The following is an 18,418-nucleotide window of genomic DNA, read 5'->3' on the forward strand; positions in this document are numbered from 1 at the left end:
AGCTCAGGGGAAAGGTAAGGTGCTGAGGGGCAGTCACCTCAGGGTCAGCTTTAGAGGTAAAGCCACCAGGAGTAACTGGGGGGTTGGAAGTAGGGTCTCAGGAAGAGAGGAATCAAGGATAACGTCTGAGTTTTGACTAAGCCACAAGGTGCATGGTGATGTGATCTCCCATCTCAAGGAAGAGTGGAGAAGCAGCAGCCTTGGCAGTGTGCTGAGAGTCAGCTGTTCTACCTTGTCACGTTAGTGGGAGGTGTGTGCTATTCATCTAGGAGGAGAGGGCCCGGTGCTGGGTAGAGAGAAGGGTCTGGGGCTCAGAGGAGTCCGGGATTCAGAAGGGAATTTTAGAGTCAGCATATGGCAGATGGCATTTGAGAGGTGGGGCTGCGTGAGCTCCCCTAGAAGTTGTGGACAGAGGGAGGAAGGCTGAGGCTGGCCCCAGGGCACTGTACCTTCCAGGGGTCTTGTTGTGGAGGAGGAGGATCCAGCAGAGGAGACAGAGCAGCAGCAACCTGAGAGGCAGGAAGCCTGGAGAGGGAAGAGCTTCCAAAAGGACAAGTCTGGTCATGTCACATGATATAGGAGGTTGAGTCAGATGAGGACAGAGAAGTGAGCACTCACTGTGGCCATGTAAAGCATCAGTTACCAGTAGAACCATCTCATGGGGTATTATAGGGACAAGAACCCAGGTAGAGAGGCTCTAGGAGAAGGTGAGAATGTGAGCCAGCAGCCAACATGATTCTTCGGGGTGCTGTGAAGGAGGCAGAAAAGGAGGTGGTGAACAGAAGAAGATATACAGTCCAGGGGGTTTTCAAAAGGGGCTGCACGGGCTATTTAGGAATATCTGGCAGGAAGGTGTCATTGGTGACAGGGGAAAGAGATGGAAATCAGTAGAGAAACAAAGTCCTGGAGAAGGGGAGAGGGAAAGGGATCCTGAGCCACGTGCGTAGAAACAGAGACCCGTCTTCCACGTGGAGCATGTGGAGACCGAACATGCCAGCAGGCTGGGAGCTGCTGAGCAGTTCTCACCTGAGTACAGAGACTCTCTCTATCAAACACATGAGGCCATCGGCCAAGAGGGAGAGAAGAAAGCACCATGGAAGATGTAGAGAAAGAAGGAGAGGTGAACTAGGAAACTGAAAGAGTACATTTCTAGGGACGTATGATGGATTTAGAGAAAGTGTTCATTGCCCTCTAGAGAGCTGTGCTCCTAAATTTAAAGTGAGAGCAACTAGCAGCATTGTACATTGTTTCCCAGCCATAATCAGCTTCCAGGTGAGGCTGAGGGTGGGCAGAGTTAGGGCAGAGATGTTTTGGAAGGTCATGAGGTGGAAAAATAGGAGACGACACGAGGGATTCTTGGAATCAAGACTGAATGGGGGTTGGGTGCAGTGACTCACGCCTGTAATCCCAGCACTTTGGGAGGCCAAGGCAAGCAGATCACCTGAGGTCAGGAGTTCAAGACCAGCCTGGCCAACATGGTGAAACCCTGTCTCTACTAAAAATACAAAAATTAGCCAGGCATGATGGCACATCCCTGTAATCCCAGCTACTCAGGAGACTGAGGCAGGAGAATCACTTGAACCCGGCAGGCAGAGGGTGCAGTGAGCCAAGATTGTGCCACTGCAGTCTGACCTCAGAAACAGAGCTAGACTCGGTCTCAAAAAAAAAAAAAAAAAAAAAGCCGGGCGCGGTGGCTCACGCCTGTAATCCCAGCACTTTGGGAGGCTGAGACGGGCAGATCACGAGATCAGGAGATCGAGACCATCCTGGCTAACACAGTGAAACCCCGTCTCTACTAAAAATACAAAAAATTAGCTGGGCGTGGTAGTGTGTGCCTGTAGTCCCAGCTACTTGGAGGCTGAGGCAGGAGAATGGCGTGAACCCAGGAGGCGGAACTTGCAGTGAGCCGAGATGGTGCCACTGCACTCCAGCCTGGGCAACAAAGCAAGACTCCGTCTCAAAAAAAAAAAAAAAAAAAAAAAAAAAAGACTGAATGGGTGGCTGGACTGCGTGGCAGAGATGATCACTGGCTGTCCCTTGAGATCAGGCAACTGGAAATGCTTGGGATTACACAGCAGAGTGGCTGCTGCTGGTGCCCTGTCCAGACCCCAGGAGGCTGTGCTCTGTGCACTCTGCAGACCTTGGCCAATGCCAGCCTCATGGCTGCCACAAAGGCTGCCCCAGAGACAGAAGACACTAACTCATTGGTGCGCCAGAGCCCCCCATGGGATGAGGTGGAAGCTGGGCTCCAACCAAGACCACCTGCTTAGCTTTTTCCACCTGCCCTACCCTGCTTCCTTGCCCCCCTTTTCCTGGGAGTACTCCCCAGTAAATCATCTGAGCAAGAATCCAGCCTCAGGCTCCGCTTTAAGATCATGAATTTTCATGTGCCAAGAACCATGATGGGGGTGGTGGTGGAGAATCCAGTGAATCCAGTACTAACAATATCGGTGAGTAAGGAGGGTGACAGGGCAGTCAGGAAATGACAGCTGGCAGGAGTCAGGGTCATGAAGAAGGACCATGCCTGTCAAAGGGGCTTTGAAAAGGAAGGAGACGGGTAAGGGACAGGCCCTACCCGTCTGCTACTTCCAGATCCTGCAATTATGGAGTGTGATGGAAAGAATTAGCCACTTAAGAAGATTTGGGGGAAAGCAGGACTTCCAACAGACAGCCAAGTTTGAGATAGTATAAGGTGAAATGATCAGAACTCATGATAAACCAAGAGTTTTGGATGGCTCAGAGGAAGGGGTGGATAAGCGAGGAAGGATGGGTGATGGGGTCAGATTAGGAAATATTCAGAGCATCTGTAGGAAGTGGAAGATCCCAGATGATTCAGGAGGCTAAGGTTCTGCCAGAAGCTGAGGGGAAGGAACATTTAATTCTTGGTGGATTTGGTCCTGGGGCTGAGAGCTCTCACTGACAGGTGCCCCAGGGCAACGGACTCAGCAGAAGGGTGTCTGCCAGAGTGGATGGGAAGAGCAACTTTCTCAGGCCATTTCTCCAGGTTCCTCAAAAACTAATTTAACTGGTTTGGATACATAAAACCAAGGGTTTAGCTGGGGCCTCCCTGCCTCTTGGGGATTTGGAGAAATTTCACCCACGCTCCCAACGTGTGGGCTCTGAGCCTCCCAAGGATTCCTCCCCACCCCACCCTTCTACCTTCAAAATGATTTTTGTGGCTGTTTGACAGTTTGATTCTCCAGAGCTGCACTCCCGTATCCCAGAGGGACTGACTGTTTTCTGGCCTCAGCTCTCTGAACGTGAAGCTCAGGCTTTGCTTCAGCTGCCAAATTTTATGGGTTGAGCAATTTAAGGCACAGAGGAGCAGGGGGAAGAGGAGCAGTGTGCGTGCATCGCTCTGCCAAGCTGGGGCTCACCATTCCTCTCTTTTTCTCATCCCACTGACCTCAGTGTGAGTGTATGTGCACGCACACACACACGTGCTCACACACATCAGAAGGGCCAGCATCTCCCGTGGTCTCAAGGAGGTTATTTCCGCCCACACGCAGGCCCTGGGGGCTCAGCTTCCGTTCCAGGTACCTGCCCAGGAATTTATTTCCAAGACATACAATGCTCTTACTGAAAGAAATTTGGAAAGCACAGTTTTCTCGCTCTGTGAAAACAATGTGGTGTCGTGGTCAGGGGTACAAACTCTGGGATCACACCCCAGCAAGGAGCTGAACCTTCCTGAGCCTTGATTTCCTAATCTAGACAATGGGGGTGATAATAGTACAGTTGACATTTTTCCAGCACTTTCCTTGGGCTTGGCACTAGGGTAAGCACTTTATAACCACTGTCTTAGTTAATTCTAACATTAGCCTTATGAACTGGGAATTACTCTTACTAATCAAAGGATAAAAATGAGGATCAATGAGTTTAAATAACTTGCCCAGCATCTCCTGGTTTTCAGTTGGCTGAGCTAGGATTCCATGGCGGGTCTTTTTTACTTTGAAGCCTTTGCTGTTAAACTCTCTGCACGATACAGAGTCAGGAGCCCTCGGAGCACCTGCTGGCTCTGCCACTAACTTGACCTTCCTCCTCTTGGGCCTGAGTTGCCTAGTCTGTAAAATGTAAAAAAGCTCCCTTCCAGCTCTATCCCAATTGAATTTTTGAAAATGGCAGTCTTAGCCTTGAAAGAGTTAACACAGATGCATGTGAGTTCCAAAGTCCCTTCTCACTCTGTTTTGTCCCAAGTTTCCAAAAATAGCTTTGAAGACCAAAAGTGCATAACGGCTTAAACTTGAAGGCAGAGTTTAGGAGGAGATGAGCGTGCACACAGCCACTGCAGTTCTTCTGGGAGGGCCCCTACATTATCTCTAAAAATTGTTTCAGTTTTTATAGTGTCTGATTTTATCAATGATGAGGTTTCCACCATGAAATCACAATACTAGAAACTGACTAAAGAGCACTTGGGTTTAACAGAGGAACAGGCAGGGGACGGGGGTTTCCTGAGGCCCCTCATGTTCCAGGCTTCATCACAAGTTCAGTACACGGAGGGGAAGCTCAGGTCCTGAGAGGGTGGGGCCTACCCCACTCCACCCACATACAAATCATGGCAGAGTCAGGGCCCTCCCTGAGCAGATCTTTGAGCCCAGGGCGTTCCTTCTGAGAGTTCCCCTGCCAGTGCCTGTCCTTGCCCATCTGTGCTTTTCCAGAATTTCTTAAACAACACTGGGGGACAAGGGGGGCTGCCCAGTAACCAGGGCTCTGGGCCCTACCTGGCTTCAACCTGAGCAACTTTGTTTTTATCAACCTAAGATTTTGTTGGAAAAAAAATCTTCGGTTGCTTACAAAATTTTTAAAAGTTTATGTTCCAGCCTGGGCAACATGGCCAGACCTCATCTCTACAAATAATTTTTAAAACAATATTAGCCAGGCATGGTGGCTCTCGCCTGTAGTCCCAGCTACTCAGGAGTTTGAGGAAAGAGGTCGAGATTGCAGTGAGGTAGGATCACTCCACTGCACTCCAGCCTGGGTGACAGAGCCAGACCCTGTCCCCCTGACAAAAGCAGCTTGGAAATACAGCTAGACTTTCCACGTTCATTTTTTTTCTTGCTCCTAATTGATTTCAGCAAAAAACAGAAGCTCCCTGACATCAGGAATGCAAAGAAGAGAAACATACACGGCAGCTCTGCATTTGGATCAAGGAATTCAATTGCGCTGCAGCGATGTGAGTGTGTGTGTGAGATATGTGTGTGCATGGGTGTGCGTGTGCGTGCCCTACACCCACTCACAGCGAGTCAGGGCGACAGGTTTTGCACAGACATCCTGACTCCCGCTAAGAGGCAACCACAGCTGGTACCCATGGCCTTGTTTATGCTCCCAGATGCCGAGAGACACAAATGATAAATCCAAGCAAGCTGTTTGCCTGCAGAGTTCCTGGCCTGCTCCAAAGTCACAGCTGGGGGAAACCCACAGGGCTCTGGACCCAGCTGTGCAGGTAGAGCCCTTCCGTGTGCTTGAAGATGGCACAGCGGGAACATCCCAGCAGTCCGGGTATCTGGTGGCTAAGAAATGAAGTTTGAGACAGAGCCCTGGGTTGGACACAGTCTGGTCTCCGATCAGACCTTGTTCTCCAGACCCCTGGCATGTCCTGAGCTTTAGCAGCCTTCCCCAGATGTCTTCCGGAGCCCTCACCTCCACGTTCACCCAGCTACAACCATCACTCACCTCAGTGAGCTTCTGACTCTGTTCCAGCGCACACCTAGGCCAAGAGGAAGCCACCCAGACCCCATGGCATGATGTGCAAAGCCCTTCATAGCCTGGGCCCACCAGGCAGGCACCCCCTCAATTCACTCCTGCCTTTATTCCTGAATTCAGGGATACACAAATGCCTGATCCAGGATCTGTCTCCCCTCTGTGCCACCCAGAGCCTTGCCAGCACCTGGCAGAAAGGAGGTGGGATCAGAGCTGATACAGAATTGAATAAATAAAAAGACCAATGAAATATGCAAGAGTCCAATGAATGCTCTAAAGAACTGAAATCATAAACATAAGAAGGAAAAATGTGATTACATTAGGAAAATTACATTAGGAAAAATGTGATTATCACGTGCCCCACTGGGCAACTTTTTTGGCCTTGTGACAGGGTTTTATGGAAATAAATAATTTAGCTTTAAGAAAATCAGTCAACCAATTTTAGAAAGTAATGACATCTGTTTTCTCGTCGTAGAAAACATTGAAAACACGATGAAAAGATTAGTCACATATAGTCCAAGCAACCAGATATAGCCCAATGACACTGGGTGTATTTTCTTCCAGTCTGCTAGGCAAGTGTGTGAATGTAAAAAGTAATGTAAGTGGGATGAAATTGCATACTGTTTTATATCCTGTCATTTTCAGGTAATATTTTGTTGTTTGTACTTTGCTATGTTTTGATCCCTGAAGTCAGGTTCCAGTATCCTGACTTTCTGGCTCTGTGACCTTGGGCCATTCATTTCACCTTGCTGAGCCCCTATTTTTCATCTCAAAAATAACCACACTCTTACTGGAGCCAATATCAATTTTCTCCTCTTTGAGAACATATTGTTAAACTCTATTTCCCAGCCTCCTTTGAAGCTAGATGAGGCCACATGACTGTCTTCTGGCCAACGGGATGTACGAGGAAGTGATGTATGCCGCTTTTGTGCTTGGCTCATAGAATCTCCCACCAATGGTCCTCCGATCTCCCTCCTTACCCTCCAGGGCCCCCGTGCTGTTGAGTTGCACTCAGGCATTCGGGAAACCATGAGATGGAAGAGCCACCAGGAAGACCCAGGATGGAACAGTTCTGGGTCCCCAAGTCAGAGTCTGGAGAAGGAGCCAAGTGGCCCATGATGTGAACAAGAAATAAACTCACGCTGCTTAAAGGTATCAGGATGTATTTGTTTCTGCAGCCCAGCTTAATCTGACAGCTGCTTACCTCGTAAGGCATGCTGCGCCATTTAAATGAAATATGTGACATCAGTAGCCCGTAAAAAGCACTTCAAATCTGAGCCATTACAAATCAAAGAACAATAAAGGATAAACAAGCCAGTTAGTAAATCAGATAATACACACCGTAAGGTTTGTGGGACTTCAGGAAGAGAGCAATCACTGTGGACAGCGGCGAGCAGTAAAAGGTGTGTCGACGGGAATTTCTAGGATGTGTGTGGCTGTGGGTCAGGAAGAAGATTTGGAGATATTTCATTCAACCAGTGTGAGTTTGCCGACCTCCAGGAAGCAGGAAGAGCAGTGAGTGGGAGTGGAGGGAAGCCCTGTATGATTACAGGAAGGTGAGCAAGCACCCGACTGCAGACTCACGCCCGGCTCCCAGAGCCTGCCCAGCAGAATCTGATCCCGCCTCACACGGAACCTAGGCTCCTCTCTCCAATCGGCCTCTCTGTCTGTTCAGCTTCATCACAAAGCCTGAGGACCCCCTGACATTCCAACTCCCTCAGCCACTCCCAGTCCTTCATGAAGTCCTGCAATTCCAGCTAGTAAACACCTCTCCAAACAGAATCAGTATCACCACCTCCCTCCCACCGTCTTCAAACAGTCACCTTCATCTCTCCCCTGGGTTGCTCCTTCCGTACCTCTCCACACACATGCATGCCAACCACACACATGCATGTCAACCACACACATGCACACCCACCACACACACATGCACACCAACCACACATGCACGTCAACCACACACATGCACACCAATCACACACATGCACACCAACCACACATGCACTGCAGCCACACACATGCACACCAATCACACACATGCACACCAACCACATACATGCATGCAGGCCTATCTCCCACAACAGCAGAGGGCCCTGGGAAATGCACATTGGATGGTGTACCACACCCCATAAATACACACCGTGATGATTAACGTAATGTGTCAACTCAGCTGAGGCACGGTGTCTAGATACATCGTCAAACATTATTCTGGATGTTGCTGTGAGGATGTTTTTGGAGATTAACATTTAAAGGGGCAGACTTTGAGTAAAGCAGACTGCCCTCCCCAGTGTACAGGGGCCTTACCCAATCAGCTGAAGGCCCGAATAGGATCATAAGACTGACCTTGTGCTTAATATGCATCTTTCCCAAAAATCGATGTCCTCCATCAAGGAGCCGACCGACAGAGCCTGCTTTGTTCACATGGAGTCCCCAGTGCCTGCGGTTGGGGCACGTCATAGGCCTGCATACAATTTAAAAGACTAAATAGATGAATATCTATTCTAATCCAAATATGATTTTCCAGCTGGACACAACAATGATCATTCCTTCTCATTTCCGATCACATATTGTTTGACTGCATGACGAATGCTCACACTCAAAAATGTCTCCATCATTGCACAATCCATGATGGGAAACTGACTAAAGCAGGTTGCCTGTGGCAGCAACCCCACCCGGGACATTCAGCCACATAGCCAAGCGCCCCTGCTGCCCGTCCCAGCCTTTCCCTCCCCAACGCTCACCATCCAGCTGAATATCCTGATCTCAGATGCTGAGGACCCCAGGTCTCCCCCCAGCTTCCCTCCTTCCTTTCTAATAAGAGGAGACTTCACTCTGCGGCTAATTCTCTCTGTAGTGTGGGTCATATTACTTAACCTCTTTGGCTCTGGATCCTCCTCTGTAAAGTGAGAGGCTGGATCAGAAGGTTGTGGGAGGCCCCCCGGCCCTGACTATGCAATCCAAAATCACCTACATCTTTCTGCACCTTGGCCTGACTGCCCCTTCTCACACTGCCAGGACTTCCGGTGGCTCAGAGCCAAAATCCACTACTCAACCGTTCCAACCCAAGTTATTCTTAAGCCACCGCACCATGCCATGCCAGCCTGGAGGTAAAAATCAGGATCACAAATGTAAAACAGGATTCTTATCCCTCTTTCCTTAACTGCAATTGTAGAAGTAGACTCAGCTGTCCTCAATGGGTCTCTCCCACACACTCACACATATATGCACACTCACACATACACACACTCACACATATATGCACACTCACACATACACACACTCACACATATATGCACACTCACACATACACACACACTCACACATATATGCACACTCACACATACACACACATATGCACACTCACACATACACACACATATATGCACACTCACACATACACACTCACACATACACACACACGCACACTCACACATACACACACTCACACATATATGCACACTCACACATATAACACTCACACATATATGCACACTCACACATACACACACATATATGCACACTCACACATACACACATTCACACATATATGCACACTCTCACATACACACATATATGCACACTCACACATACACACACTCACACATATATGCACACTCACACACACATGTGCACACTCACACACACACATATATGCACACTCACACATACACACACACTCACACATATATGCACACTCACACATACACACAGTCACACATACACACACATATATGCACAGTCACACATACGCACACACACATATATGCACAGTCACACATACACACACATATGCACACTCACACACACACTCACACATATATGCACACTCACACATACACACACTCACACATATATGCACACTCACACATACACACACAGTCACACATACACACAGACTCACACATATATGCACACTCACACATACACACACTCACATAGACACACTCACACATATATGCACACTCACACATACACACACACTCACACATAGACACACTCACACATATATGCACACTCACACATACACACACACTCACACATACACACACACACACACATTCACGTCACATTTTTGTTTCAGGCAGGGTGTTTTGATTATAAGCAACAGAAACCAATTCTGGCATATCTAAGGAGGAGGGAGAGAGGAAGCAGAGAAGGACCATGAAGAAGAGAATGAGAAAGAGGAAGAGGAGATTTTGGAAAGTCTCCCAGAATCAAAGGAGCCTGAACGGCGAGGTCTTGGGAAGAACAAGGAGCAGCAGGGTCAGAGATCCAGGAACAGGATCAGCGGCCTCTTCAGAGCTGGACAAGCAGGATCACCAGCCACCACAGCATCCTCGTCTTTGTTGTCAAATTATGTCATACATATAAGAGATTATATTGAGAACATATTAGTATCATTTCAAAAATATACAAATAAACTGGCCTCCATGGATCCAACAACCAGGTCAAGAAACAGAACATCACTAATAGGTCTGAAGCCCCCTGTTTAGCCTGCAATGCCTTGGCTCGTGTCCTCCATGCACTCAAGGGTCAAGCTGCTCTTCCCTTGACTGAAGGCGTATGACTGGCACAACTCAGTCATACGCCGACCACTTGATTTTAAGTCTCAATGAAACTTTGTGCATGGGGGAGCCAGAAGGCTACCAAAAGGCAATTGGGGGGCTACTATCAGAAATGTGGACCTGAGTACTAGGTGGCACAGCAAGTGTCCCCGGTAGGCTACCCCTTGGAAGACTTGCCCCAAAAGATGCTTCCTTCGCCTGTGTTTGAGGATTCTTTTCGGTTTTGACTTGCTTTTCCTGATACCTCCTCTTTGACTTAGATGTGGGTCTGTGGGACTGAGACAGAACAACACTTAAGTGGCAGACAGCAGGCTGTGCCCAGAACCTCTTCTCTCCTATTTTGGCCATTTTTGTCTTGAACTTCGCAAAAATGGATTATTTCCTTAGAAGGAGTTATTTCCCAAGAAATCCCGGCTTCTTTATACAAAGACGCCACTGATGGTACTGGCCTGTGGCTTGAATCCTAAGGCGTACCCAGCACCCCCATCTCAATAAAGAAAGCTGAGATGAGTTGACGCCAAAGTGATGGTTTCTCCTGTTGCACTGTGTGATCAGGATTGCTAGCTGTCCGCCAAAACCCATTCCCCTGATTTCTTAGTAGCAGGTGTGCAGCCAGTGATGGGCTGCCCAGTTAGATAACACTCCCCAGGCTGTCTTGGATGTGATATGTGCTATTTGGGGGCCTAGAATTTAAGCCTCTGGGGCACGCTTCCTTCTCACCCTCTTTTTACTTTTCCCATAAGCTGAAACCTGGACATGGCAATGACCCAACTCTAATCACAGAAATGACCAAGGTGACCTAGAAAATAATGGAATGCCACCATCCTGACAAGCTGAATGGCTCACTGCAGGACTGTTACGTGAGAGCCAGAGATTGCAAACCAGTCCTCACTTAAACGAATACACCTACCATCAAAAAGTCCTTTATCTCAGTACCTAGAGGAGGCATCCCATGATGTGGAACCAGGAAAAGCCTTCTGGTCAACAGATACCAACCCAACTTCTAGCCATTTGCTGTAGGACCTTGGCCTTTTGGTAAAAACATTGTCACCCCAAGACACTGACCAAGGAAGTGCACATGAATCCTGAAGAGAGTAACACATTTCTCTATATTTTGTTAGCCAAGATTAGGGGATCTGAAAGAATGCTACACAGGACCAACAGAATTTTGGAAGGGAGTACAATAAAAAAAAAAAAAAGAACACTGAGACTAAATTATAGTCTGATGAAGATTGAGGAGATAGGGCATTGGGGATACCAGAGATTAATTTGTAAGAACCGCCAGGCACAGTGGCTCATGCCTGCAATCCCAGCACTTCGGGAGGCTGAGGCAGGCAGATCACCTGAGGTCAGGAGTTCGAGACCAGCCTGGCCAACATGGTGAAACCCTGTCTCTACTAAAAATACAAAATTTAGCCACGCGTGGTGGCGGGCGCCTGTAATCCCAGCTACTCAGGAGGCTGAGACAGGAGAATCACTTGAACCCAGGAGGTGGAGGTTGCAGTCAGCCGAGATTGTGCCACAGCACTCCAGCCTGGACAGCAAGAGTGAAACTCCATGTCAAAAAAGAAAAAAAAAAAAAACTTTGTAAGAACCATGAGGGGAAAATGAGAAGCCAAAGAAAAGGACACAGAAGAAAACAATGAGAAGCACAGACAAAAAAACAGATGCGAAATCTGCTTGCAAAGTAAACCTTACATTCAGAAGGAGAACTCTCACCAACAAGGACAGAGGAGATGGAGATGGAGACAGAAAGGGAAAGAGACAGAGCTAGAGACAGAGAGAGAACGAGAGAGAGAGAATAAGGAGGCTGGTGTTAATGATCGCATTTATCCATATCAAAGCCTAGGACTTCCATCTGCTTTCTGGTGCCCGAGTCCCAAGATGGAAACCATCTGGCTCTACACCCGGCCCTCCCACAACACTGGTGTTTTTCCACCTTCCCAACCTTGTGGGGAATTTCATGCCTGAGTCAGAGGCACGATGTCAGCCGGGCCTCAATCCTCTCCCGCACTGGTCTCTCATTGCCAGTGGAAGCCATTGCCCAGTGTGTTGGCCCCGTGCACATTCACTGAGCCAGTCTCCCTCTGAGCCCCTCACTCGGCTGGTTTCTTACAGTGCCATCTGCCCAGAGCATAACCAGAGACCCAGGCATTGTCCCAGGTCAGGGGAGGAGGGAATGTGAGGAGCCTGGGTGGGTGCTGAGATAGGGGACCTGCCTGCAAGAGGTGACCCTTCTGTCTTAGTTGTGTAACCTGAGGCAAGTTACTGCTCCTCTCTGAGCCTCAGTTTCCCCATATGTAAAATGGGACTGGTAATACCTATTTCACAGGTGTGTTTGAGGATTAAATAACCATTATAGGAAGCCTTAAGCCAAGTTCTATGGAATAGGAGAGGCTGAATCATAGCTGATAATCGTGTATTATTATTGGTAGGCAGGTGAGGAGGTAAAATCTTCCTGACTGGCTCTATGGTTTTTTAGAACATGCCCCTAGACTATATATTTGTGTGGGTCCCGGTCCAGGTAAAAGCCTCCCCAGTCAGTGGCCAAGCCCCAGGGCCAGAGGTGAACTCCCATGACCCGGAGTCACAGAGAACAAAACGCCTTGAGCTGCCCTGATGTTGTTGCACTCATGAGTAATGAGGATGTACTAAACGAGCATAAAATTAAGGAAATGTGGTGGGGACCCAGAGTGACCTTGGGGAGGCGGGGACAGGGAAGGCGGGGCAGGGAAGGGAGCAACGTCCCTGCAGTGCCAGGATCTGGACATTACACAGGGCAGATAGCTGCCTCCATTTGCAGCCTTTACTAACCTGACTCAAGTATGCCACATTGTCCTCCAAGGATGCAGGAAGGCGGTTCTGGAAGCTTCCCGCTACCCACGATCATGGATCAATTGCCTAGGACCCAGAATAATAGTTCCTGAGAGATGCATGCAGGCACTGTGCATGCCTTAGCTTGTTGAATCCTGGCACAAGCCTAGCAGATAGGTTCTGTTGCAGCTGCATTGAACAGATGAAAAAGCAAGCTAAGTGCCTTGAGATTTGCAGCAGAGGCAGAGGCAGAATTTGGACCAGGCAGTCCACCTCCCTGGCTGCTGCCCTGCCTGCCATTCGGGGGCCACAGGGGGCCTCTCTTCACCGTGCTTCAGAGGGCTTGGGTGTCAGCACCCCAGGTTCTGGGGGTTTGACTGACATGGACCCCAGAAAGCTTCCAGGACAGAGAGAGCCCATCCAAGTTCAGTCAGCCCCTCCTCAGGGTGTACGGGCTATGCCCTGGGCTAGCAGCCTCTGGGCCAGATGAGATAGATACACAGCACATCTGAGACTCTACAACATCTGATCTTAGCACCACGGTGTCTGAGAGTGGATTTGAGAATGCCACAAGCACCCAAGAGGCTGTTTCTTAACCTCTCAGAAGCTTCATGTGCAATTTAAGGCTTTTATTTCTGTGCTGGGAATGGACTACTTTATCTGTTGTAAGAGAGCTTAGAGCAGCAGTGAGCATAGTGGTGATGCATGGCAGGCCAGGGGCCACCGAAAGTCCACACTCATTCTAGGAGATAGCCCACTGTATCTAGTATGCACCAGGCACTGTTCTAAGGGTTCAGAGTCCACTGGTGAACAAGACAGGCAAGGTCCTCGATGTCTTGGAGTTTACATTCTAGTAAAGGAGCACCTCCAGTGAGCAAGTAAACCCACAGCACTCAAAAGCAGGACGGTGATCGGGCTACAAAGAAGATAAGCAATGGTAATGAGATGGAGGTCAAAGGCTCCGTGCATGTGTGTGTCTGTGTGTGTAGCATCCATGGGGTGTGTATGTGTTTGTGTGATGTGTGTGTTGGTGGAGTTTGCATTGGTGTGCACATTGTGTGTGGTTTATCTGTGTGTTGTGTATGTATGTGTGTTGTGTGTGGTCTGTGTTGGTGTGTGTGCACTGGCATGTGTGATGTGTGTTTCTGTGTGTGTGTGCATATGTGTACGTGTTGTGGGCTGCTTCAGATTGGGCGGTCAGGCAGGCTTCTCTGGGAGAAGTGACACTTGAGCCAAAGTAGCCAGGGGACCTGGCTATGGAAGATGAGACAATCAGGGTGACTATTGGAACTGGCCGCCCCCAGGATTGGGAGGCTCCCAGCTGTGGCGTGTGGTGCCCCATCAGCCCTCCTGTTATGTGGGGTCGCTCCTGGTGAAAGAACATGAAAGGTGTCCTCCCTTCCAGGGTCCACAGAAGGGCAGAATGTGAACCCAGGCCTGAGCTCCCCAAATCTTTTGAACCACTGGCGAGATAACAGCTGTGCTGGCTGAGCTTCCCAAACACCCGGAGGAAGCCCATGCCCCAGTGGGGCCTTTCTCCAAACAAGTCATTGCTCTTAACTGCCTCTTGTAGGGACCCTGCCCAGCAGGCACAGCCCTCAAGCATCCACTAGCTGTCTTAGAGAGCCCGGATTCCCTGGGGGACTTTCCAGGTCTCTGTGGCCTGCCCAAGGTCACTCATCTGCATGGAGCTCATTCATTTCTTCTCACTCTGGAGTGCAAGAGGCCAAACTTTTTTAGCACAGCGAAACTCCAAACACAAAACCACAAAAGTCCTGTACCTGCTGATCTGTGTATTCCACTCCATCTATCAGAGTGAAAAACCAAGCAAGGTTTTCATATGCCTGATACTGGCTGACTGGGTAACCACACACACATAAAATCATTTTTCCACTCATCTGCCTTTCTCAAGTGGCCACAGTATTGGAGACAGTGATGTATAGAAGATGAGGTAGCTGCCTCCAGGTGTCCATGGGAGGGAGCAAAGACATCCATCCAAATAATCACTGAGCACCTGCTCAGCTCCGGGTGCCCAGGGGAGGGGAGTAATCTCTTGGCAGACACAAAGTAAGACAGGGAGGCACAGGTACAGTGGATATGCTTGGCAGGGCAACAAGCCCCTGCAGGCTGGGCTTCCAGAGAAGGCTCTGTGTGGCACTGACAGTTAAGCTGGGGCCTGAATGATAAATGGGTGTTGCCGGATGCAGGGAAGAGTGATGAAGCGGGTGGATTACTTGAGGCCAGGAGTTCAAGACCAGCCTGGCCAACATGGTGAAATCCTGTCTCTACTAAAAATACAAAAATTAGCTGGGCATGGTGACGGGTGCCTGTAATCCCAGCTACTTGGGAGGCTGAGGCAGGAGAATTGCTTGAACCCAGGAAGTGGAAGTTGCAGTGAGCCGAGATCACGTCACTGCACTCCAGCCTGGGTGATAAAGCAAGACTCCATCTTAAAAAAGAAAAAAAAAAAGTGATGGGGAGAGTTCCAGGACTGGCAGAGGCAAGATTTAGCCAGTATGCACTGGATATTAAAATACTAACATACTTCTTTATGGATGAATAGACACTTTCCCACATCCCATCCCAACACTCGGCTCACCCCAACCCTTGCTCCTGGAACCCCCTTTTATGGGGTGAATTGTGTCTGCCAAAAAGGAGTTGAAGTCATAACCCCCAGTAGCTGTGGACATGACCTTATTTGGAAATAGAGTCTTTGCAGACAATCAAGTTAAAAGGAGATCACTGGGGTGGCCCTAATCCAATGTGTTCTTATATAAAAGGGAGAAACTTGGACACGGATGCGCACACACAGGGAGAATGCGATGTGCAGATGGGAGCTCTGCTGCCACAGCTAAGGAGTTACCAGAAGCTACAGAGAGGCCTGGAACAGATTCCCCCGGAGCCTTCACAGGGTTCCCCACCTTGCCCGCACCTTAATGTCAGACTGCTAGTCTCCAACACTGCGAGACAATAAATTCCTGTCATTTAAGCTGCTCCATTTGTGGTACTTTGTTATAGCAGCCGTGGGTAACTGACACACTCCCTATGATCCAAATGTTAAAGAGGAAACTCCTGGTAGACCAGGAGGTCTCCAAGAGGCTGTTCCATCGTATCGCCATTGGTAAAGATTTTAAACATCACTCCTGGAGAAAGCAAATGTAAAAGTCCTGAGTCCAAGATCTCTCTGAAACTGAAAGAAAGCTCCAGGGGACAGGAGAGAGAGAGGGCAAAAGTGAGAAAGAGAGATAGCAGGAGCCAGGCACCACTGTGGACTTGGTCCTTACTCTAAGAGCAAGAGAAGTACTGTAGGGTTTTAAGTGACAAAGGCTGACTTAGGCTTTCGGAAGGGCCCTGGGGCTGCCGGGAGGGGAAGGGGCAAATGTGGCCGTGAAGACAAGCAGAGCCTCATCCAGGCCGGAGAGGTGGGTGGCAGCTCTGGGCTGGGGGTGGGAACAGCTGGGGGAATCCTCACTTCTGTTTTGTCTGTAAAGTAGCAAGAGAGGTTATTTGCGTGGGGTGACGGGGAACTAGAAGGTGTCAGGCTGTGAAGCAAAGAAAGCAGGACAAGCAGATGGGAACCCTGGGAAGGTTTGGGCAGCCCATGGGGCGCTGCCGAAGCTGGTGATTCTGAGTCGGCAGTGGCATCGGGGCACCGAGCCGGGGGAGGCCCATCGGCAGTGCCTAGCAGATGTGGAAGTGCTCAAGGGACAGGGAGGGGCCGACGGCCATCGTGCCAGTGAGGGGGAAGGCAGATGCAGTGGGAGCAGTCGAGTAACTTATCTGGAAGGCAGGAGGGTTATAGGCAGAAAATAAAATGACAATATTGGCTAAAAGTGGCAGATTGATCACACGTCGGTGTGCTCCCTCTCCCAAAACCCCTTTAAGAATATTAGTAAAGGTGTTGCAATTTTTCAAAAGGTGTTGCTGTACAAGAATGCAGCACATAGAAGACCCTGCAGTAGGAGCTGAGAGTCAATAAACTGTTAGTTGACTGAAAGCAAGCCAGGGATCTAGCAGAGCGGAGATAGTGTCCACCTAAGGGCATGAGGAGAGGGTGCCGTCAATAAGTCACTTGACCACAGAATCTAGGAGCTCAGTGTCTTGAAACACTGAGTGTCACAAAAGGAGGCTGTTAGATTTGAGACTCAAGAAAAAGGAGATTGGATAAAAATTTGTCTGCAAAATGGTTGGGTTCTCAGTCCCCTCCTTCTAGCCTCTGTTATGCTCCCTATGACCCAAACGTTAAAGAGTAGACCAAGAGGTCTGACTCCAGCAATAGCTTCTTCTCCCTTCCCCCGTTACCTCCAGCCCCTACACTAGCTTTACTCTCCGGGAAAATTAAATGGGAGAGATTAGAGGTGAGGTATGAGGCTGAACAGCTTAGGGTTCCATGGAAATCTGTGTGTGGAGCTCTGGCACCCCAGGCTCCTTCTGGGTCCTGTTCCCAGAAGGCCGATGCCAGGCATATGCTTGTCAGGCAGGGACTTTGGGGCTCTAGAGGGAACACCTGCGAAGCTGACACTGGAAGTCTCGATGAAAAGAGTCAAACTCTGTAAAATATTTGAAGAGATTTGTTCTGAGCCAAATATGAGCAACCATGGCCCGTGACACAGCCCTCGGGAGATCCTGAGAACATGTGCCCAAGGTGGTCAGGGTACAGCTTGGTTTTATACATTTTAGGGAGGCATGAGACTTCAATCAAATACATTTAAGAAATACATTGATTTGGTCCAGAAAAGTGGGACAATGCAAAGTGTGTGGCAGGGAGGGGGGCTTCAGGCTATAGGTACATTTAAACATTTTCTGGTTGACAATTGGTTGAGTTTCTCTTTATTTATTTATTTATTTATTTATTTATTTATTGGCGTTCCCCCTTTTTAAATTTTTTAATTTTTATTTTTTTATTTTAGTTTAAGTTCTGGGATACATGTGCAGAAGGTGCAGGTTTGTTACATAGATATACATGTGCCATAGTGGTTTGCTGTACCTAGCAAGGCATCATCTAGGTTTTAAGCCCCATATGCATTAGGTATTTGTCCTAATGCTCTCCCTCCTCTTGCCCCTCTCTCTCCACAGACAGGCTCTGGTGTGTGTTGTTCCCTCTCCCTCTGCCCATGTGTTCTCATTGTTCTGCTCCCACTTATGAGTGAGAACATGCAGCATTTGGTTTTCTGTTCCTGTGTTACTTTGCTGAGAATGATGACTTCCGGCTTCATCCATGTCCCTGCAAAGGACATGAACTCATTCCTTTTTAAGACTGCCTACTATTCCATAGTGTATATGTGCCACATTTTCTTTATGCAGTCTATCATTGATGAGCATTTGGGTTGGTTCCACGTCTT

Source organism: Chlorocebus sabaeus, chromosome 24, assembly GCF_047675955.1.
Source record: "Chlorocebus sabaeus isolate Y175 chromosome 24, mChlSab1.0.hap1, whole genome shotgun sequence".
NCBI lineage: Eukaryota > Metazoa > Chordata > Mammalia > Primates > Cercopithecidae > Chlorocebus > Chlorocebus sabaeus.